The sequence below is a fragment of the Cryptomeria japonica genome, chromosome 8, assembly GCF_030272615.1.
Source record: "Cryptomeria japonica chromosome 8, Sugi_1.0, whole genome shotgun sequence".
NCBI lineage: Eukaryota > Viridiplantae > Streptophyta > Pinopsida > Cupressales > Cupressaceae > Cryptomeria > Cryptomeria japonica.
In genome coordinates this window covers 418436042-418460900 of record NC_081412.1, presented here as the reverse complement: position 1 = coordinate 418460900, position 24859 = coordinate 418436042, and positions in this window count along the sequence as shown.

The following is a 24859-nucleotide window of genomic DNA, read 5'->3' as shown; positions in this document are numbered from 1 at the left end:
TCTTGATTGCCTATGATTCACCTTTTCTTCACTCTAGTTTGCTCGAGTGCTGGGTGAGTGAAAATGAGTCCACTTTCCCTTTTTATTAGTGAGTAAACCATAATTCTTTACTGTCATAAATGCTTAGTGGTGTGCCCTACCAGATGCTAGTTTCATAGTTTTATGTCAAATAAACCTCTATCAATGATCAATACCACTCTCCAGATCTCTTTCTAGATCTCTTCCAGGGAATATGCAAGATTTGCAATGAATTTTCCAACCCCTAAGGTGTATTGCTCAGTTACTAGTTGAATTTCCTGTCGGTGCAGGAATGCTCTGTTCTTCCAATGGAGTTATTGGTGCAGTTACCAGTGTAGTTGCATCTCTAATTGGTTCTTCATAATTTCTAACCCATCTCTTGGTGTGATCTTGTTGTAATTCATCTACCTTCTTCTTTCCTTTCTCATTTGCTTTGTCATTGCTAACTGGTTTAGTCTTGCTTCTACAGTACTTAGCAATATGACCTATTTTTTTGCATGCATAACATGTAACATTGTTCTTTTGAATTTCTTTAAAGATATCCGGTGTCATTCCTTGACCTACATTGATTAGCCAAATGTCCAAACTTTCCACATGCATGAAACTTAACATTCATTCTGCAAGCTTCTGACTTATGACCATATTTCTTGCAATTTGTGCATTGACTAGGAACTAAATTGTAGTTTTGATTTGCTCTATTTCTACATTGTTTATCCACATGTCCAAATTTATTACAAACAAAACATCTACCATTGAATTTGTAAGCATTATATTTCCTTGCCCATTTCCTCTGGTCTGATGAGTTTTGCATATTGGTTGACTGATCTTCATTTGCAATACCAGTGCTTTTGCCTTGTACAAATCCAAGTCCTCTAGAATCTTCACTCTGCCTTTGTCTTTTCAATAAATCATCCAACTGCGCAACACTAATCCTAAATGTTTCTTTATACTCACTTGCAGTAGTTAGATCATCTCTCAGAGTCATTATTTGTCTTTCAAGCTCTTGTTCATTATTCCATGATTGTACCAAATTATTTCTCAATGTATCATTCTCATGAGCCAATCTACCACATTCTTCAAATTTGTTCTTCAAAGATATAACAAGATTTTATTCCTTCTTCTTTCTGTCCTCAATATCTTTTGACATCCTCATAGTCAGGTCTTGTATTTCATTCTTCATGAGCATGTTTTGTTGACTCGGCTTCTGACATTGTTCCTTAGGTGCATTTTTCTCTTCATCATCCTAGTTTTGCAAAATTTCCTTCCTCCTAACTTGAATTGATGATAACCTTTCTTGCAGAACAAGAATGAATTCATTAACAGAATTCAATTCATCTTCCATCTTTAAGTTTTTCAACCTTTTAGTAACATAATCCTCAAGTGCCATCTCAAGTTGCTTCTCCATAGCCATGTTCAATGATTCTAATTTTAGGATCATCCTCAAGCTTTTAAACTTCCTTTGAGGAACCAAGATCTGATACCAATTATTGGAATACAAGGAATCCAAGAACACTGAGAGGGGGGTGAATTGGTGTTCTGCTGGTAATATAAGATTTTACCTTATTACAACATACACATATAAACCAGTAAATGAAGAAACATATAACATGAAGTAAATAAACTAGCCACATGAATGAACACCATAACACACTAAATTTATACATGGAAAACATCAAAGAGGAGAACCCACGTGTTGGCATTATGTGAACTGGCATGAAGACATAATGACATTGTATGTTGTCATTGATGTCAATATGTGTTATGAAGAGAACTGGCATATGTGATAGGTGAAAAGAGAGAGGAACTGACATATGTATGAACTGGTTTATATGCCAAAGTGAAGCGGTATATTTGTTCAAGGTGAATTGGCATGTAGTTATGGGAACTGACACATGGAAGCATTGTATGATTACCGATTGGTAGGTAGCTTCCACTTCAGGATTTCTGGTTGGATTACCTCAAGTCTATGTGACTCAATCAGTGATCTTTGTGTGATGAGTTAGTAGTATAATGGAGAACAGATCGTGTTGCCACATAAGCTCTGTGCACGTGAAGGATCTTGCATGAAGAAGACTATTCCTATCTACCTCGAGAATGTGCGAAGTCTATCAAATGGTGATAACGCGTGATGGGTTATCAGCCACCATGAAATCGGTGGAAAATGGACGATGGAGAATATCTTGAGATCGATTCAAGACTATTGCATTTAATGCAGTATGATTCAATGGTTAGGATTGAACTACTTGAATTGCTTAACCTAATAGGTTTAGGGTTTAGGGCTTTTGCTATCGACCTATCTGTTTCCTATAAGGTCGATGTTGTGTTTCTTTCTAGGGTTGTTGGCAAAAGTTGTGAATGTGTATCCAAGGGAAGTGATACGTGATTCTTGCCAAACCAAAGGAGAGAAGAGATACTTGCAAAGTGAATGTGCAGAAGGAGAAGAGGAGCCTAAATGGATCTGCATTAGCATTGAGTGCGGTTAACAGATCATTGTAATTCCTGTTGATCTCTAACCACTTCAATAGTTGTAAAATCCCCTAACAGGGAAGCCTTAACTAGCTTGCTACAAAATCCCCTAATAGGGTGGTCTTAATAGGCTTGATTCAAATCCCTTAACCGGGTAACTTGAGGTTAATGAGTTCTGAGAAGCTATAGAGCTCTAGAGATCGTTTAGCTATTGAGTTCTTGAAATCCTCTAACAAGGTGACCCTACTAGGTTTAACCCTTAACCGGGTGATCCCTAACAGGATTGATTCCTAGCAGAACCTATTGTAATGTCTTTAACCAGATAAGGCTCCTAACAGAGCAGACTTCAAAAGAGTTCAAAAGAAACTTGTGGCTATTCATCCCCACCTTGGTTTTTCCCAGTTGGGTTTCCACATGAAAAATATGTGTGTTATGTGTGATGCTTTTATCTTGTGATGCTTTGTTACTACCTATTGAGCATATGACGGTTCTGTGTTTTATGCCTGTCTATAAAGCATACTAAACTAACTGTTGTGACGATCAGAGGATAGTTTACTTGTTCATGCATGAGGGTGAAATGGTAGTGTTGTTTTGAGTTAAATGAAAAGCTAAGTGTTCAACTAGTTAATGCTTGTTTTAGACACTCTTGGCTTTACCGGTTGCAGTCTGTGTTGATTAAGTATTCGTGTTTGCTAGTCGTTTGGAGTATTTGTTGTCAAACCAGTTTTGGACTGTATTTGTGTTTGTACTGATTCACCCCCCCTCTCAGTACCGGTTTGGTACTATTGGTTCATCATTGAGTTATCACCATGATGGGATTTGTGACCCACAATATCAATTCACTAGCCATATGAAGGATATTACATAGCATGGGGACCTGCACATGTAGGAAGGCACACTACCTAGAGCACATTTCTCAACACAAAAGAGTCTCACTACAAGCTTCTGCTGAGATAAAACACTAATGGTGAACTCACAAAATGCATCTGCAATGCCAAAAAGAGTTTCGGTTATAGCTCTGTTCGGTACCAATTCATAAACCCTAAAACTTTTTATTGGTATCTCCTTTCCTCCAAGAATGCTTTACAAACCATCTACTAATCATTGCATGATATTACTTTCACATACAAAAATGATCCACATACATATCCTTCGCATCACACTATTCAACTTCCTTGTCATATTTCAAAATGACCTAATAAACTGACTTATATACCCTTTACAAATAATATTCCTTATGTCAGCTTACAATACATTACAAAAGATATTCAATATTGGATCTATACAATAATTACATAATGATTTTACAAATAAAACCTTTTGGATCCCAAACTAATGTTGACTTCACTGAAGTGCTGGATGTCGGAGCAGGTGATGACCCTGATTACTCCAATGCTGGTATCTGCCGGTGTATGCCTCCAATGTCGATATATGCCTTCTAGAGAATCTTGTTGCCATCAATTCCAACATATGAATCCAATGAGTGTCAATTGCCAACAACTATGTGTTGCATTGATGTTTTTTCATTGATGTCAACACTAGATGTTTGAATGCTTTACCGACACCCTTCTGATCCTAGTAGGTCGAGTGGCATTTGGTTAACTTGGATCTGACATAATTTGGTTAACTCTGATATAATCTGGTGATGGAATTGGCTTGTTCATAATGCCTATACTCATATTTGGTCAGTTGGTTTCAGTCTGGTGATTGGATGCTATCCAACTTACACAGAAGATTGGATTATGTTTCCGGCGAGGGTTTCATTGATAGATCTTTTGATGGAGATATTTGATGCATTGCATAATTAATGTTGGTGCAGATTTTGATAGAGTTTCAGGATTATTTTGGTAATCTTGTTCAAGACTTGGCATTTGGAGATCATTATTGAAGCATGTGGACCTATTCTTGGTCCCGATTGATCTAGGTTATGAACCGATAACTGGTATTAATGTAACATGTAAACATGAATTATTGTTGTATTTCTAGGATGTCTTATGTGTTGGATATTATTTATTTTAGTTTAAGACCAACATGGTTTGTAATATTGTAATTGGTTTATTATCTGGTAGCCAACTTGATTGTTTATGGTCGAGGGTTTGTATAAATAAGATGTAAGATCCCATTATAGATCATCATGGTTATTGTAAGAGGTCATGGTCAAGGAATGTAGTGTGTGAATATTGTAATATCATTCAAATAGAGGAGTTGGTCGATCAGTGGAGATTGAATTGGGTTTGTAGGAGGATTTGGTCCTTCGGTATTGAGCTTAACCGGAACTATACTCAGGCATAGGAGATGCTATCTTTTGCGGTTCAACACTTCTCTAGATTGTAGTCTAGATTTGTATTAGTCAGTGAGACTCCTTTTGTGAAGAGCAGTGTGCTCTAGGCTATTGGCCTTCCTGCAAGTGTAGGCCCCTTCATTATAAATTCCATAGTTACTGCAAAAGTATTATCTGACTATGGGTAGGCTTCCCACCACAATTTTTACTTTTACCTAGTTTTCCATGTACAAATCTTGGTGTTATGTGGATGGCTTTTATTCTGTGATTATTGTTTATGCTTAATGGATTAATTTCTATTCTGGTATTATTGTTTTGAATTGATAATGATTTTGATAATTTGTGACAACTGATTCACCCCCCTCCCTCTCAGTTGTCTTCTGGTTATCTGAACTGTTTAACAATTGGTATCAGAGCTTTGGTCCTCTCTCCTGAAAGCTTAACCACTTGAGGAAGATCCTATGGCAACTAACAGTTCAAATTCATCCAGTTTTTTTGGAGCTATTTTTCGAAGGGATATACCGAGGCTTGAAGGAACAAATTATATAGTATGGAAGATTTCAATGGAGACTCATGTGAGATGTCTTGGCAAGGAGATTTGGGAGATCAAAAAGAATGGTGTCACACCCTATAATCCAAGATCTGGAAATCCTCCTCTGACAAACGTGGAAAAGGAGCTTGAGAATGATTTTAGAGCAAGAGAAGCCCTCTTGTGTGCACTTTTTGATCAACAAATTATGGGATTAATAGACAAATCATTTGGAAAGGCTATATGGGATAAATTACAGACCCTTAATGAAGGTGACCCTACAATGAAGATTGCTAAACTTGATGGTTACCGAGTGAGATATGAAAATCTAAAGATGGAAGAAGATGAAAGGATTACTGCATTCATGGAAATAGTAAATGAGATTATTATGGGAATTCAATATTGTGGTGGAACTCTGAGTGAAGATGAGATTGTTTCTAAAGTCCCAAGAGCCCTACCAATGACTTACAAAATGAAGGCTATTGCTATTAATGAGTTGAGAATAATGGTGAATACATCTGTTAATAGAGATACTTTGGTTGGGAAACTATCTGCTTTTGAGCTTGAAGAATTTGGACCTTTTGGAGCTATGAAAACTGAACTTGCTTTTCATGCATCTACATCTACAACTGGAAAGCAAGATTGGAGAGTTTTATATGCAAAAGAATTAGAAGATATGAAGAGAGAAGATGAGGAGTTTGATCAACTTGAAGCACTATTTGCTAGAAGAGCACTGAAAGGACTGGTAGGAAGTAAGTATGAAGGAAAAACACCTTTTAAATATTTTGCATGTAATAAGATTGGTCATTTTTCATCTAGATGTCCTAAAAGGAATTTGAGATTTGGAGAAATAGTTAAGAAATCACTTAAGCCTAATCAGAACAAGTTTAGATTCAAGAAAAGTAAATTATGTTACATAGAGGATAAGAAAGGTATTACTGATGCAGATGATGAACCAGTAGAAAACTCTGCTAGTGGATCTAGAAATGGGAAAGAATGGGTAATCTTGGCTATCAAGGAAGATGATCCGACACTGAAAGAGAATGTACTAGAGGAGAAGGCACTTGCTACTAAAATTAAGGATAAGGATGAATGGGTAATTGACAGTGGTTGTTCACATCATATGACTGGAGTTAAAGGAAATTTTTTGTCTTTGCAAGAAATTGATGGTGGATTAGTTAGGTTTGGAGATGACAAGGCATGTATGATTAAGGGAAAAGGAACTATATCATTGGATGGTAAGAATAACACTGACAATGTTTATTATGTTGAAGGTTTAAAGTATAATCTTTTGAGTGTAGGACAATTGGTAGATAAAGGATTTCAATTATAGTTCAAGGATGGAAAATGCAAAATCATAACAAATTTGGCTTGGAGATTGCAACCAGTACACAGACAAAAGGTAACATATTTAATTTGAACTCCGGTGAGAAGACATGTTTGATTACACAAATTGAAGAAAGTTGGTTATGGCATAAAAGGTCATGTCATGTAAATTTTGATTGCATTGTGAAGATCAGTTCAACTAAGGTTGTTAGAGATATACCTAAGATTATGAAGCCCTATAATCCGATATGTAAAGAATGTCAAATGGGTAAACAGGTCAAAACCTCTTTTAGGAGTACACAAGATAAATCAAATGATGTTCTTGATCTTATTCAGATTGATTTATGTGGTCCTGCTAGAGTTAAAATTTTTCATGGTGATAGATATTTTTGTTGGAAAATGCACACTCCAATGAGAAATTGTAGGTGATTGAAGCTTTTGTCATTGATGGAAACCTTGCAATCATATGATATTGGCAAGATAGGATACCGACACTGGCAATGACAAACTCTACACTGACACACAAAACACCGACAGTGAAAGGAAGGATACTGACACCCTAGCCGACAGGAATTTTGTTTGAAATGTATTTTGTAATTAATTGTAAAATCATTGTAAGCCGACATGGCAAGTTGTAATATGACTCATGTATGTATGAGATCATTTTAGGAAATATGTGTGATAGTATGTGAGATAAGCAGACCTAATATGCGAATTATAGGTTAAGGGTTTATGTATGTAGCAGAGCTTAAACCAGTACTGGATCTGGCATAGTAGATGCTAATCTAAAGAAGTACAAGATATTGGATTAATATAATTCATTTTGTAAGTCAGTGTGACTTCTTTTGTAATTGAGCAGTGAGCTCTAGGCACTTGTCCTTCTTGCATGTCCAGGCCCCTATTGTAAGAGTAATTTTCCCTTATTGGCCAGGTTATGAATATGGTGGGTCACAAATCCCACTGAGGTTTTTCCCACACCGGGTTTCCTTGTTAAAATATTGTGTTATGGTGTGCTTCTCATGTATTCTTGTTTACTACATTATTTCTTGTTTACCGGTACACAATTTTAATATGATTTTCATGTTTTAAGTCAAGTAAATTTATTAACCGGTTAGATACCGATTCACCCCCCCCCCCCTCTTAGTATCTTTGGGAATCCTAACAATTGGTATCAAATCCTGGTCCTCTATTTTTAGAAGCCTAACAGCTTGAGGAAGATCTTGTCACCTGTAGAGATGGAACACTTGAGAGAACAATTGAAAACAACTCTTTCAGACTATGATGCAAAAAAGGTGAAGAATATCAAACTTGAAGATGATCTAAAGGATGCTCAGGATATCAATCAAGCACTTCAAGAAAATATTACCATTGCAAAAAAAAAGAGAAGAGAACTTTGTGAAAAGATACAGAATGAAAATGATGAAAAGGAAACTCTTAATGATCTGGTAAACAAGCTAAGACAAGAGATCAGTACAACACTGAATGAGATGCAAGATATGACTATGAGATTTTGTAAAGAAATTGAAGATAGAAAGAAGAATGAAGAAGACTTGGTTAGAAGACTAAATGATGCTGGAAATGAAAACACAAGACTATCATGAAAATGATATGTTGAAGACAGATCTAATGCACACACAAAATGACAAAACTGAACTCATAAGACATCAAGGAATGTAATGCCCCGCCAGGAAACCCCGAAGGGATTAAGACATAACTCAAGAATAGAGTGCAATATTTTTTTTTTTTTTTAAAGTTACACCACAATAAGATACAACAAGATATCAAAGATTCAGATTACATAGCGGAAGACATCAACTAACACCTAAAGAGTTTCCCAACGAGATTACTTAAATTTCACAATTCACTTAACTCACACAATTAATCCAATAAGCTGATAATCTAACAACGAGATAATTCTTAATCAGGATAATTTATTTCAAAAGATGGAAATATAAATCACAAGCAATGACTCATCCATTAAGATCTATTCATAATCTTCATTCAAGCTTTTCATTTAAAATTACAAGCCATACATCTAATATCTTAACACACTAGGATTTCATCATAAACATAAGAGATCTTTTCAAGCATACTAATTTCCTTACAACAACTGAATATATCCATTACTCTAAGATACATTCTTTCATATTCCAACTCATTGCATTTTAAAAGACGATTACATACATGCATCTACGACACATCTCATCTAAACCACTTATGCATTCGATCAACATGACATTCAAGAAAGAACTGCATATAAACATTTAAGGTTAATTCCATTCATCCACTTAACCATTTTAAACATAAGCTAATCATACATGATAAAGCTGAATAAAGGAAACATAAGAGAATACATCACATAACACCATAATGATCTCGGAGTTCACCCCTAAAGGGCTACATCTCCGGGTCTGCTCAACTGCAAGACCCCTCTGATAATTAATAAAGTTAAGAATACAAGAGGTTACACCATTTACAATCCAGCCATTAAGGCGAAATATAAACAATATACAAACAACCGCATCGGTCAATAATACATAAGCGATCCCTAAAAAGAACAGGATCCAGCTGAACATAATCAAGCTAATACAAAGGTCCAGAAGAGCATCCACAAAACTGAGCCAACACCACCCAAGGTCTAACATGAAACCGATACTCACAAGGGCAGAGACAAAAGGATGACCCATGAAGGTACTCAAAACAGGACAAAACGACAACACACTAGCGAACGTAGGGACAAGTGTCATCACACAACCTAGTATGGTTACCATGGCAAGTCTTCATAGGTCTTGGCCCCATACATTGGGTCACCCTGGCAACCTAATCCGAGCTTCTGGCCCATCCAAGCCTCATGTGGACCCACACATCCTCTCGTGAAGACAAGGATGATGGTTTGCCATTTCAGGCCTTCTCACAACATGTCGAGTCTATGATAGCACTTGTCTCATGTGTGAGGCACATTTATCTTACTTAGAGATTACATTCTAATCTACTATTCGGTTATCACTTATTAGACTCACTTTCGACGGGTTACCCAGCAGCCACTTTGGGCGCGGCCCCCAATTCAAAAGCCACTTTCTCATACGACACTAGACCAAACTCAGACGAACTCAAAAACCAAGGGATAGGCATGGTCTAACGAACGGAGTTCAAGAAGAAGAGGACAACCATTTGGTCAAACACGACTCAAAGATGAACACTTACTGACGGTACTCTAACTAGAGACCTGACAAACTAAGGTCAACCATGAATCATCACTCGACTCACACATAGAAGATATGACCAACTATAACACTACCTCAATACAACAGTCAACTCAGAATCGAGGACTGAAACAGGTACCCCAAGTCAATCCATATGACAGGGACCTATCAAACAAAGCACTCTTTCCATTTCATAATCAAAAGCGAATACAGAAATTAAATTCGCAAAGGCAATAATCAGAAAAGACAATATTTCCTCAAATTGATTTAATCATTACAAGTCGATCAAGTTTTCTACAAGATCTAAATCAGCTTACAGTTATCTACCTCATCTAGGGATAAGTTGTTCTTGGTTTTCTAACTCTCTAAGGTTCAAAACATCGAACCGACATATAAAGCCATAATGAGTTCTTAAACCAAATTCATATTAATAAAATTCAGACAACCATTAATCAACTAAAATAAGATATATTTAATCTCCAATCAAAACGTCATTGACACACGGGTCTAAAACCACTACTACAGTTCATATTTTTCAAACCTAGATGCATAATACAGATCACGGAAATATAATTATAAAAAGAGGATCTAATGAAGATAATCATTTCCAAAAGCATATCGTTTCAGTTTCTAATGATCAATGGTAAATTATCTCACTTACTTCTCGATTACTCAAATGATATGTTCTAAGATAATATGTAACATCATCAATTAGTAATTACATCGTATTTCAACGATTTTCCAATAGCATAATATTCTATTTTGTTTTTACACAATACTAACTCAATTAGCCAAATGCTCTAATCAGCTAGAAGGTAAAATCTAAATTTATAAATCCAAGATCAATCAGAATATAATCAATAATATTCAATTGCGAAGATTCACAGTTTTAGAACTTAATCAGAAAGAGAGCATAAGTCATGAAATGAGATTGAATAATTAATTCACCTATAAACTCCATTATAAAATAAATCAATATCCAATTAACATTTATCAAGATTAATGCCACCTTAATCATAATTAAGAAATTAAATAAAACTTAACATTAAAAATAACTTTCATTAAAATGATACTAATATCATATGCATTTTTTTTTTTGAGTAATAAAAAAAAATACATTAAAAAAAAACCATTTAAAAACTATGCTTTAAAACAAAAATGCATTTAAAACAAGAGGCGAGGGCGGGGCCCACCTCCCAATTGGGAAGGCTGGGCGCCCAAGCCCTAGCCGCAGGCGGAGAAGGCTCGCGGGCGGCGCCACGGTGGTGCCCGCAGGTCCCGCGGCGCCCTGCGGCCACCGCGGTCCCTGCGGCCACCATCGTGGGCCGCGGCCGTTGCGGACTGCAAGCAAAGGTAAGGGGGCGAGCAGGGGAGGGGAGGAGGAGCGGGTGGAGCTCCGCTCCCCGCCCTCCAACCCCAAACAACAGTTTCATTTTTATTAAAAAACTCGCCCAGTTCGATGTTAAAACAAACGAAAACCCCAATCTCAAATTTGCTAAAATAAATTTCGATTTAATAAGAACTGTGTTTTGGGTATCATATTTTTGATGATATACATTCTTCCCAAATACAAAAGGGTTTCAAACACCCAAACAACTGTGAGGAATAACACACCTCCATTAAATCTATTGATTTTTATTAACAAAACCAGGTATGGCAAAAAGAATCATATTAACACAATGATACAACCATGAATTTCTTGAAGGACACATGCTTTGGATTCAAAACCCACAAATCCAAATTTAAATCTGATAACAATAAAAAGGTTGGCTTTGACAACAATCAATTTCATTCAACAGACCATTTCAAAACAACCAGGAAGAACAGTTAAGGTAAATCCTACCTCCATACGCATTCCTGGAATAGCTGAAGGAGAGCCCAATCCTGCCAGATCCAGAAGAACTTTCTTCCTCCCCAAAACCCCCAATTTTGTCCAAAATTATTTTCCAACCAAAAATTCTCCAAAAATGTCCATTTCTCCAATTTTTCCCAAATTTTGGGTTATATGGAAGAGTTGACCAAAAATTCCATTTTTGGAATTAAAATTCTTATTTACAAATAATTCTCAAAATTTAATCCTTTTCTAACTATAACAACAAATTGACTTGCTTTTCAATTCAAAAGCCAACAGAATACAATTAAGTCTATTGCGATAAAATACAAAACTTTCTTTTTCAACAGCATATATAAAATGCATTTAATATTCCAAATCAGTCATTTAATCGAACTCACTCCCAATCTAAAACGAGCAATCCAATATCAACGAAAATCGCATAACGAAGTCCCGATTAATTTAGTCCATTAAACTCTAATGCATAAACACATATATAATCAAAATAATTATTAAGGACTAATTAATCAATTTAATCATGCACACCAAGCACACAAATCGAGAAGGTCAACCAAGCAGACGACTCGCAAACCCAACAAAAAGGGAACACCGACGACGACTGACGATGCTCACTTGAGCACGACTAAGGTCAACTAGGGTCCTACGACCACCTAATCCAACTCTAAGGATTAAAGAGGTACACTCAAACCTGCAAATCCAGGTGAAGACGAACCTCGCACTCATGCGGCGTTGTACCTGAAATTTCCTGCAACCAAGAGTCATACATGCATACATATATAAAATTTAATGAGAGCGTTAGCCCGATATTATTACCACGAAATAGGTACACTAAACAACTTGCATATAACTAGTGTGAAAACCACATCAACCGCTATGCGTTAAATCAACATCTGACTATAACATTATATTAAGATACACTAACCAAGATTAAACCAAGATTAAACCAAGATTAGAGATTGATTAGGGTAGGGGTACTACAAGGAATCTTGGAAAGTGAACTAACTACTGCAAATCATCACAAGGAGAAATTCAAGAAAAGTTCAGAAGAACTTGGTGACATGCTGAAGAATCAGAAACCTAATGGTGATACAAATGGCCTTGGCTTTGAAGTTGGTGAAAGCTCTAGTACTGCAAACAATCATGATCATGACAAACTGGTAAGACAACCTACTGCTTACAAGTTTAATGGAAAATGCTTTAACTGTAATAAGTATGGTCATAGAGAAAATTAGTGTAGATATAGAAATTATCAGAACACTAATACACCCACCAGTCAATGTTCTAAATGCAACAAATTTGGTCATAATTCAAAAAATTATAGAATGAATGTGAGATGTTATGTTTGTAGAAAATTTGGGCACTTACCTAATCAATGCAGAACACATACCAGCATAGGATATGGGAAATCTATTGAGAAGAACAATGTGACTTGTTATGCCTATAACAAGATTGGACATATTGCGAAATTTTGTATAAGTAAAGCATCACCGACAAATAACAAAGGTCCTAGTTTGAAAGGTAAAGAAAAAGTTGAAGAGGTAAAGCAAGAATTCTCAAAACAATGGATCAGAAAGTCAGATCAGAATGTTGATGTGATTACTCCTCCACCAACAGAACAGAGTAACACTCCACCGGTAGGAGACTCTTCATCTAATTGAAGAAAATTCTTTTGGGGGTTTAGCAACAAAATGAAAAACATGCTATTATTCCCTCGGTTGATGGTGAGAAGTTGAACTACTTCTATACCGACAGATGACTTAAGTTGTGACTTAACTGACAAGCATTAAATGTGGTAGTTGGTGAAAATAACATTATAAAGCAAGTGTTTTGGCTCCTTTTTCATTCACCGAGCATTCAAACCTTCGAGAGCGCAAAAATTCTTGAGCAAAGGTACTCCAAGCAAAGAAGTGAAGCAATCCATCAAAGAATTCATCTTAAGGTAGATTGAGGTATTTATAGCTATGGCATCTTCATCCACTCCTAAATTTATTGCAAACCCTACTGTTGTTGAAGTTGTTAAGCGACCTAGACCCATTTTTCAGCCAGTTCCCAAAATCACTAAGAAATATGATAGCATAAGTGCATTCTCTTAAATCCCTAAAGGGGTAGTATATGCTGAAGATCCTAGAATGTATATACATTGTCATATTGATGAACTAGGTGATGATGAAATTAAAAATATGTATGAGACTGTAATTTGTGATGAATCCGAAAATGTCAAACCTCAACATAAGATAGTAGAAACCCTAGGTTTCATTGAAATACTTAGTATCCTGGATTTCCCCAGGGATATCATAAGGATTATGTTAAGCAAAGTACATGGTGAATTCTTCTAGTTAGACTCTATTCATAAAATCACAAAGGAAGCAGTAAAAGTTGTAACATGGTTACCCTCCACCGGCAACAGACCTGACAAAACTAAGAAGGTCTCAAATGACTTAGTGACAAACCTAACTGGTGCAACATTTGATAAGAGATCTCTAAGGGTAAACGATGTGAAGGATACAAATATCAGATTTATCAGTATGATCTTAGGTTATAAGGCTACACATGCAAATAAGTTAAACTCAGTTTCTAGCCTATGTATTAAGAGTGCCTATGATATGGTAAATGATAATGCAAGAATAGACATATGTGAATGGCTCAAAGATGAGTTGATAGACAATTTGGGTAAGATCAAAATAGACAAAAAGGGGACATTTAGATTTGGAAACTTACTTGTTTGTTTGATGCTATACATAACCAAACAAGTACTCGGTATTGGTGCTAGAGATTTTGGATTTGATATACCGGTAGTAAAATAATTATTAGAACTATTAAACAATATGGGAGAGAACAGGGAGAAAAATATAAATGAACATTTTCAAGCATTTAAGGCTCGAATGAAGAATAGAGTAAGACTATCACAAACTATTGTGGATAAGTATCAAAAGGAAATCTTTTTTGTGATCAAGAAAGATGAAATTTGGATAGAGGCAGTTATCCCTAGAACCATCTGGGTAACTGAAATGGGCTATGAGATAGATGATAACATCATAGAAACTTATGCAAAAGCCCTCCTTGAAGCTCCTAAGGAACTGGAAGAGAAAGTATTTGGTAGTACAATTGAGAGCACTATACAATCAAGGAAAAGAGTTAAGAAGGTAGAAGCAATCATTAGAAAAGGAACCCGACATGCAAAGGAAATCAAGGAAGATGTGCTAAAACAAACTGGTATAACTGAAAGTGAGTTGGAAGCACTTCAACTAGAAACTCACCTTTCACCGATTGGATCTTCTTCAAAAAGTGACATACTTGCTATATTCAAGAGAGTTGAGAGGAAAAGAAAACCTTCACTGACACCTTCTCCTACACCAAAAATGACAAGATAGAAGCAATAGGCAGTAAGGCCTCTGATAAAGAAGATGACTCCTAAGAAGAAGGTGAAACAAACTATGTCCCCCATTAACAAACTTCTTAGCAAAATTACAGAGGATGGTAAGCTGAAGAACATCAATAAAATGTACAATACACTATCAGCTGATGATAAGGAAAGTATAGAGAATAGTGTAATTCTACACTTAGATATATACAAGAAATTTTTAATGCAAATTGTTGATGAAATTCCAAATGACTTGTATAGGAGATTAGAAGCTAGAAGATTATCTATTGTTGAAATAGATAAAAAGATTAAAATTGAAAAATTACTGGCAGTGCATCCAGTTAACTCACCTTATGAAATAGACAAATTAATCAGTGAGGCTAACCAGATAATATTCTCTACTGCTCATCGGCATGTAGCATTAATGGCTGGTAGAGTAACTGTAGTATCTGAAGAAACAGCTGATGGATGGGATATTTTCTTTGTGGAGAAAGAAAAAGAGGAAGAATTACTCAGACCTAAAACTATTAGAGTATATCAAAAGGATAGAGACAAGGGTAAAGGCAAGGTAGGTGGACCACCAAGTTTAAAAATAATTGACAATATGCCCCCACCTCCTTCAGATACTCCACCAGTAGACACTACTACAAATCAACCGGCCATTGAGAGTATGGAGACTTCGGTAGAAGATGCAAACCCTGAATCAGAAATTCTGTATACTGTAAATGTAGATACTTAGGAAGTTAATGCCGTGTTTGATAGAGATACCACTAAGGATAAGGAGAAAGATGTGACCACTGAGTCACCGGCTGTAGAGCTTAAGTTAAACATAGAAAAACCTACACAGAGAGAGCAACTGACAGAGGATGCCACTGAGAAACTAGTAGATATAATAGACAAACCATCTGAAGAACTGACTAAGCAAATTTCAGAGGCACAAATTAAGGAACCGACAACTAAAAGATCAGAGAAACCGTCTGAGACACATTCGGAGAAACCCAAATCGGTACAGGTTGAAGCACAGGTACAAATAGAGACAGTGCCACTTGGCCAAATTGAAAAGCCTAAAACTTTGTTTGTAGAAATGTAAACTTAGAGAGACCTACCAGAGGTCAAACAAAGCAAGGAAATAACTACAACCGGTAGGATGGCTATTGTAAAAACTATTGGACAAACATCTGGTACAACTATAATAAAATTCAAACCTACAAATGTAACAAAGGTCTTATTAGATTCAATAAAGAAGATCATGGAATGCAATGCACAAGCCTATAAGGCTATTGATGATACTATACCAATTCTTAAATTAATAGCACCAAAGTGCAGTGTTGAGAATAAAGACTCTTTAGGTCAACTAGACACATTGTCTAAGTTTATCACCGACAATCTAGTAACTGTTGATCAAATAAATGAGGATACATTTAAGGAGAGAATGATAAAAGAAAAAGAGAAATTATTTGAGGATATTGTAAAGAAAAACAAGGAAGAAATGGATACCCTCTTACTAGAACTTGGAGAAATAATCTATGACTTCAAGAAACTATACAAGGATACTTGCAAAACAAATGTCTTAACAGAGGATCTTGACAAGGAGATCAGCAAAGCTCAAGAGAAGTTAAATAATATTGCTAACAATTTGATTGGAACATCAGATTCATTTTTGGAATTAGAAAAGAAAATGGCAGAGAAGGAAGAGAAAATCAAGAAATTGGAGAAAGACAAACAGGGAATAAAGGATAAGGCAAAGGACTTAAAATGCAGACTTAGTCCAAGACTAGAGTATCTTATTTCCTTGAGAAAATAAATATTTGAGGCTTTGGTTCCCGGACTGAAGACACTGAAAGAGTAAATGCACATACTCACCGGTACAATGCTGAGAACACAAGAGGCAATAAAGACTGCAAAACATTGGCATAAATTTAGTTTTGACAGATATCTTTCAGATTGTAACTCACCGGTTACAAGAATATAGGTAGGACTCCACTGATAGCGAATGACAACCTTTGTCATTGATGTCAAAGGGGGAGTAGTGGGATGAGAAAAATGGTCAGAAGGAAGGGACTTCATCTGCTCAGGGGGAGCATACAGTTTTGGTAAGACAATTTTGGCAGACTATTTTTGGATATCATTTTGGAAACTTTTGTTTTTTTCTCATGAGTGTTGCCATCAATGCCAAAGGGGGAGATTGTTGGCAAATGCACACTCCAATGAGAAATTGTAGGTGATTGAAGGTTTTGTCATTGTTGGCAACCTTGCAATCATATGATACCAACAAGACAGGATATCGGTACCGACAATGACAAACTCTACACTAGCACATAGAACACCGGCAGTGAAAGGAAGGATACCGACACCCTGGCTGACATGAATTTTGTTTGAAATGTATTTTGTAATTAATTGTAAAATCATTGTAAGCCGACATGGTGAGTTGTAATATGACTCACATATGTATGAGATCATTTTAGGAAATATTTGTGATAGGATGCGAGATAAGAAGACCTAATATGCGAATTATAGGTTAAGGGTTTATGTATGTAGCAGAGCTTAAACCGGTACTAGATCTAGCATAGCAGATGCTATTCTGAAGCAATACAAGACATTGGATTAATATAATCCATTTTGTAAGTCAGTGTGACTTCTTTTGTAATTGAGTAGTGAGCTCTAGGCACTTCGCCTTCTTGCATGTGTAGGCCCCTATTGTAAGAGTAATATTCCCTTATTGGCCAGTAAGCGAATATTGTGGGTCACAAATCCTACCGAGGTTTTTCCCACACTGGGTTTCCTTGTTAAAATACTGTGTTATGGTGTGCTTCTCATGTATTCTTGTTTACTACATTATTTCTTGTTTACCAGTACACAGTTTTAATATGCTTTTCATGTTTTAAGTCAAGTAAATTTATTAACCGGTTAGATACTGATTCACCCCCCCCCCCCCCCCCCCTCTCAGTATCTTTGGGAATCCTAACAATTTCATCCTAATCATTGATGCTTATTCTAGAATGATGTGGGTTACATTTTTGAGTGAAAAATATAAAGCATTTAAAAAATTTAAAATCTTTAAGGCTAAAGTGGAAACTGCGACAGGATTGAAGATTAATTGTTTGAGATCAGATCATGGTGGAGAATTCACATCCCATGAGTTTAATAACTTTTGTGAGAAGCATGGTATCAGAAGATAATTTTTTGCTCCCCAGACACCTCAACAGAATGGAGTTGTGGAAAGGAAAAACATAACTATCTTGGATGCTACTAGAACAATGATGATGGAAGCAAATCTACCTCATATCTATTGGAGAAAAGCAGTTAGTACAACGGTTTATACATTTAATAGAGAAAGTGGTGTGATGAAATAGAAAATATGAATTCAGGACTTATCTACACACCAATGGGACTCTTGGTGCATCTTATGGAGTTATATGGAATAACTCAAATTCCCAAGGGATGTTGCATTGTTCTCTATCTCACAAGATCCCTCAAGCCAATGTCTTTTCTCTCAGATCACTGAGCAAAGTGACTTAGGGATTACAATCATGAGAATGAGGGATGTTTGATCAATCTAACATGAATGCAATCCTAAATATACATGATATTAACAAACATGAATTAAAATAGAATTTATATGATGATAAGATGAAAGGATTAGTAAAAGAACTATCCTAACAAGATACACTAGCTTAATATGGTTATTTACGATAATAGAAATGCTTCTAAAATGTTTATTAGATTATTTCTATTCAAAAAAAGAGACTAAATGCTTTTATAAAATGACTAGATATGGATTAGATGTATGAAACTTGGATGATGAGTAAAATGTCTATAAGTTTGATACTAAAGACTCGGATATGAAAATGGAGAAATGAGGGATCTAATAGGGAAAATAGGGCAATGAAGGGTCAAGATTGGATGATCCTATCAAGGGTCAGGATTGAAAGTTATCAATCCATGTTTATAATTCTCACCAATGAAATGGTGTAAATTGTCAACATAAGACTCCTTGAGAGGAGATGTAAGAAGCATTAAATGCTTGAGAAGACCTCATGGTTACCTTAGGAGGTAAGGGTTAAGGTTAGGTTAGGGTTACCCAATGGATAAAGCTTTTACCCAAGAGGTAAACTCTTATGCAAGGGTTAAAGAAATAACCAAGGTTAAAGCCATCAATGCTTGATGAGACACTTGGGTTAGATGAGGGTTGAGTTAGAGAGAAAGTCTCTAATCATGCAAGAGGGTTGAGTTAACCATTAATGGTTTGGAAGACTTTCAAGGTTAACTTGTTGAAGACATAAAGCCTTTAATGGTTTTCAAAGACTTTGAGGGTTTAAGAAGTGACTTCCCTTTTCTTAGGTATGTGACAATATCTAGGAGATGGGTTAGGCTAATTTAGAAGTGATTAGAAAAATCTAGAAGGGGGTTTAGAGAGGAAAGTGGGAGATGTAGGATTTTGCAAGTGGGTGGAGGGTAATTTTAATTAAAATAAATTACTTTATTTCAACAAAAATAGATGCAAGTGGGGGTTTTAAATAAATTAGATTTATTTATTTGAAGTGAACAATTTAATTAAATGTAAATTTAATTAAATAATTAAATAAAGTGATTTATTCAATTAAATGATATGAAAGGCCTAAGTGATTTTAATTAAATAAATTGAATAACTTATTTAATGAAATAGATGAATGCGAATGCTTTAATTAAATTAAATTTAATTAAATAGAGGAATGATAATAAAATGAATATTAAATATTCACTTAGGAAAGTGGTCATTTTTATACATCTACATTTTTCCCCTCTTTGAAGTGACGCATGTGTACATGTTAATTCAAAGAAAAATTTGATGTGTTGCCAAAATTTGATCGGTGTGATGTCGTGTGTTGAGATGTCGATGTCGTGCCCCAGATTTAATAAATGGTATTGATGATGCCCCCTCGAGAGATGAATCAAAGAATTGAAAATTTGGTTGAGTTGATAATCGTTTTAGATTTGATCGCATTTTTAAATTTTGTCTGTGTTTAAAGAGTGCTAATTGATTCATCTCCCAATAATGATGTTTGCTAGGGTTAAAAGCGAGAGAACGAGCAAAATACATGCCCCACCTACTAACCCTAATTTACTTTTACCCTATAAAAGGTAAAAAGTGATTTTATTTGGATCCTTTGCACCATTTGACATTTGGTGAGAGTGACATTTGGAGAGTGACAAGATGTCAGTTCCCTATGCTTCACACTAATTCGAGCACATTTTTCGATACTGGAGGCCCGCCATGTATGGTCCACCTATAAGTCATCCTTATTTTTTCCTTTTTCCTTTTTGTTTTATCAATTTTGGTCATGTTTTTAATTTTTTGTTGAATTTTCATGGTTTAGCGCGTCAGGTCTGTTGCTTAGTGCATACAATAAAATAGTTAGTGCATAGGGTTTTTCAACTAGGGTAGCATCTAGGAGTCATGGGGTAGCACATAGCAGGTTTAGGGTAGCACATAGGATATAATAGCGCATAGGGCTAACAAGGTAGTGCGTGCGGAGAATAGGGTAGCACATAGGAATAGTGCATAGGGGTCGCAGTGTAGCACAAAGGGTGGTTTTGATAGTGCGTAAGGTTAACCTAGTGCATAGGGTAAAGGTTTTAGAATGTAGCCGAGTTTAGCTAGTGCATAGGTGGCAGTGTAGTGCATGGGAGGGTTTTCTTAGCACGTGAGCAGAAAAGTAGCTAGAAAGGAGTGGAAAGGTGGTGTTGCGAGGAAAAAATAGATGAAGGAAGATAATTTGGGGGTGGGTAGGTGTCTACCAAGTGCTTTGGGATGGGTGTTTAACCAAATTTGTGCCTGCTGTGATGATGTGCGATTCTTGATAGATTATGAAATTGCACTTGTTGTTGAAGTATTAAGCGGATTGATTGAATGATGATCTTGATTTTTTTTTGATTTGGATCTTTGATTTTTGCCTTGCCATTGATTGTGATGTCCAATATGAGTTCCAATTCATGATTTCCGATATGGTTCCTGATATGGATTTTTGAGTTGTTTGCGTTATGGATCTTTGATGTGATTTCTTGATATGGTGCTTGCGTTATGGGTCTTGATGTTTGATATGAAACTTGATTTGATACTTGCGTTGTTTCAAGTTGACATGGATTTTGATTTTTGATATGGAATTTGATGTTTAATATGAAACTTGATTTGATATGTCATTGTTTCAAGCTGATTTTGGTCTGATTTCGATATGGGATTTGATTTTTGATATGGAACTTGATTTGATATTTCATTGTTTCAAGTTGATTTTGGTCTCATTTCGATTTGGGATTTGATTTTTGATATGGAACTTGATTTGATATTTCATTGTTTCAAGTTGATTTTGGTGTTGGATATATTAGATAGATGTGGGAACTGATATGTGGACATGTTTTGCTGTTATAGGAACGACTTGGTGCACTTCAGTCACGAGAGTGATTTCCTAGACCATGGTCTTTGATTCCTTGGTTGACATAGGCAGATAGGGATATCATTGAGAGGTGTGGGTTATCCTCTTTGTTGGACATGCCTCGATATATCATTAACCAGGGTTTGTTGACAACTTTGGCAGAGAGGTGGCATAGTGACACAAACACCTTTCACTTGGCTACTGGTGAGATTACAGTCACTCCAGAGGACTGTTATCGGATTCTACAGATTCCTGTGATTGGAGAACTATTGCCTTATGAGGAGACAAAGGAGGATGGGATAGATTCTCTTCACTGGATATTCCATGATGAGCATATTTATGGATATGAGATCCCTTGGTAGGAGTTTATAGATTTTGATTATGCTCCACTACCTTCTTTACTAGGAGGTTTCGTAGGTGGCTTCTTGTGTCCCAACCGTAGGTCTAAGGGACTAGTAGTGGGATGGGGATTAGTGCTAGAGGATATGGTGACACAGAGTTGTAGGTTTGCATGGGGGTCCTATACGTTGGCCCATCTGTACAGAGATCTGTATCAAGTGGTGTATTTAGGATACAACAGTTTATCAGTCGGGGTCACATTATTACAGGTGTGGGCTTAGGAGAACATTCCCGCAGTGAGGCCACTTGCAAATAGGGATAGGCTAGTTGGTCAGGCTTATGCATATGGGTACACAGGGATTGTTATCCAGGGTAAGCTAGGCAAGCTAGATCATTAGAGGAGGGTGCTGGATGACATTGATACAATCATCAAGAGACCGTATATAGATTGTGAGGTGTGGGCAGAGGATGGGCTAAAGATTCCCTATGTGTACATGTCGTGATACTTGATAGGGTGGACATCTTTTATCATTGAGAGGTTCTTTCATATCCAAGTACAATGGAAGTATGGTCGACAGTAGGGTGTACCTCAGGGAGCATGTTTATATGCTCGTCAGAGGTAGGATGTGCCAGAGTGTGGTCTGACTATTGATAGTGCAGTGGATGTGGAGGAGTATATGCATTTGGCTAGACATATATGGGACTATGGGTTTGGAGTGGTAGATGCTGGGATGACGGAGGAGTTTGGAGCACTCTTCATAGCCCATGTCATAGCACGGATATCAGATCTAGCGGAGATGATTCCCACTTTTGATGATGATGAGGATGAGTAGCCTGAGAGGCTAGGGAGACAGAGAGATGAGGGAGAGGAGCTAGAGGAGGGATATGGGGATGGTGGAGGATATGAAATGGGAGATGGGAGGGGAGGTGGTAGAGGGAGATGAGGAGATAGAGGAGGGGATGAAGAAGATAGAGGGAGGATTGGAGGAGGAGATGGAGGGAGGAGAGGAGGTGGATTAGTCAGGTGAGCAGTTAGGGAGGGAGGGAGGCTAGGTTTGGTGGTTGGAGCTGGTGGAGTTGGCTAGGAAGGCGAGGTGATAGCAGCTGTGGGTGGGACAAATGAGTTTAGGTGACTGACTCAGATGAAGAGATCAGATGTATTACCTCCACCGAAGCCTAGGATAGGGAAAGGGATGGGGGGTACCACGACACAGGTACCCATTCAGGTTTGAGTACCTACCCAATGAGAGGACACATAGATTAGGTCCCTACAGATGACAGTGCAGCAGCTTGAGGCATAGGTACTGGCTCAGCAACACCAGATTATGTAGATTACCGCAGAGCGAGATACGATGATAGAGCGCCTAGGTCGAACAGAGGCTCGGGTGGATAGCTTGGAGAGAGCAACGACTGGTGGTTCTATGAGAGACACACTGAGAGAGATGTAGTATGTAGCCAAGGAGGTTGAGTACTACATGCATTTATATGAGGAGGTGGTCCCTAGAGATCATAGAGCTCCTAGCTATGTTGCGGTGGCATCCATTCGATCCATGCAGACTCATTCGAGGATAGAGAGTAGAGGAGTTATAGGGCCTTCTTGACGTGATCCACCTGGAGATCTAGGTACTGGGACATCTGCTGCGAGACCATTAGCCTCAAGAGATAGTGATACCTGAGAGACTTGTCTCTATTGTATTTTGATCATTGTGTTGTATTTTAACAGACATGACATCTTTTGTATATTTTGACCATTTTTGAGATATATATACGACACCAATTTTTCGATCCACATGTGATGTTTTTATGGATGATGGTTGATGCATTGATATGATAGTTCCATGATGATGATGTGATGCTTAGATAAACACTTTTGATTTTGACTATAATGTGAATGTATGATTCATGATTTTGATTTATGAGATGTATGATAATGATACGATGTGAGATGTATCTTGAAAATGAGATGTATGATAATCATATGCAACTAATTATAAAATGATATGCAACTAATTGATCATCCCTATTCCATCATTTGTCATTCCTGTATAGTCACATGCTTTTGCTTTCTTTATGTTTATCATCATTGAGCTATGGATATGTTGAAAATTTATACAAGCATAATGGTGTATTTGAACCATAATGACCTGAGAAAAATTTACATGGATTTTGATATTGAAAGATGACACAAGCGTCGAGGTATAATTGAACCAAGACAACCTGAGTGTTGCTTGCATATAAATAGACAAGATTAAACCCTTTGTATGCACAAAGTGGAACAATGTCTTCAGTGATATGCTTCGAATCACGTCTCGAGACAAGTATTTGTACAATACAAGTGATTGCCTCATAGACAAAACTAAAAAATATCGGAGTCTCCAACCATTTTCTCTAGCTCGATGCATCGTTGAGAAAATTTAGGGGATCCAATAATTCAAAAGGTTCAAGTGCAAAAATAGTCAAAAACTTCATGCAAGATGTTAACAAACTACACTTCAGAAAATCATCCATTATGTGTGTTGAAGTTGTTGATCGGATCAGTGTTTTGCTTTCTTGGCTGCTAGAGTTGTTGTTGACAGGCTTTTCTTAGCGTGCTGTGATTCTTGTTTTTTTGAAGTCAGATGAATGTTGCCCCTATTTAGAGATACTGATTGATGTGGACATGTACAGTAATTACCAAGCCATGGTGGGATGTAATGACCTGATATTCAGATAAGCAAGGACAGTGACCACGCTAAGTATGTCCAAGATAATGCTATTTATAAAGTGTTGGGCAATGGCTAGTGGTTTTGACTTTGGATACAAAAGATATGAGTAAGGATAGATAAAGGAGATGTTCCCTCACAAGTAGTGCCTATTGCCAGGTTTTCACCATTTGTTTTTATTGCACCTTTTTGTTGTTTTTGACTTTTTTGTTATTTTTCTGATTTTTTCCATGCATTAGACCACTCAAGTATAGAATTTCTTCAGATGGATGTTGTTGGTTGGTTCATCGAGCACATATCCCTTTGAAGTTGTAAGTTGATAGGCACCTGATCCATAGGCTGATATTATGACATAGGGACCTAACCAGTTGG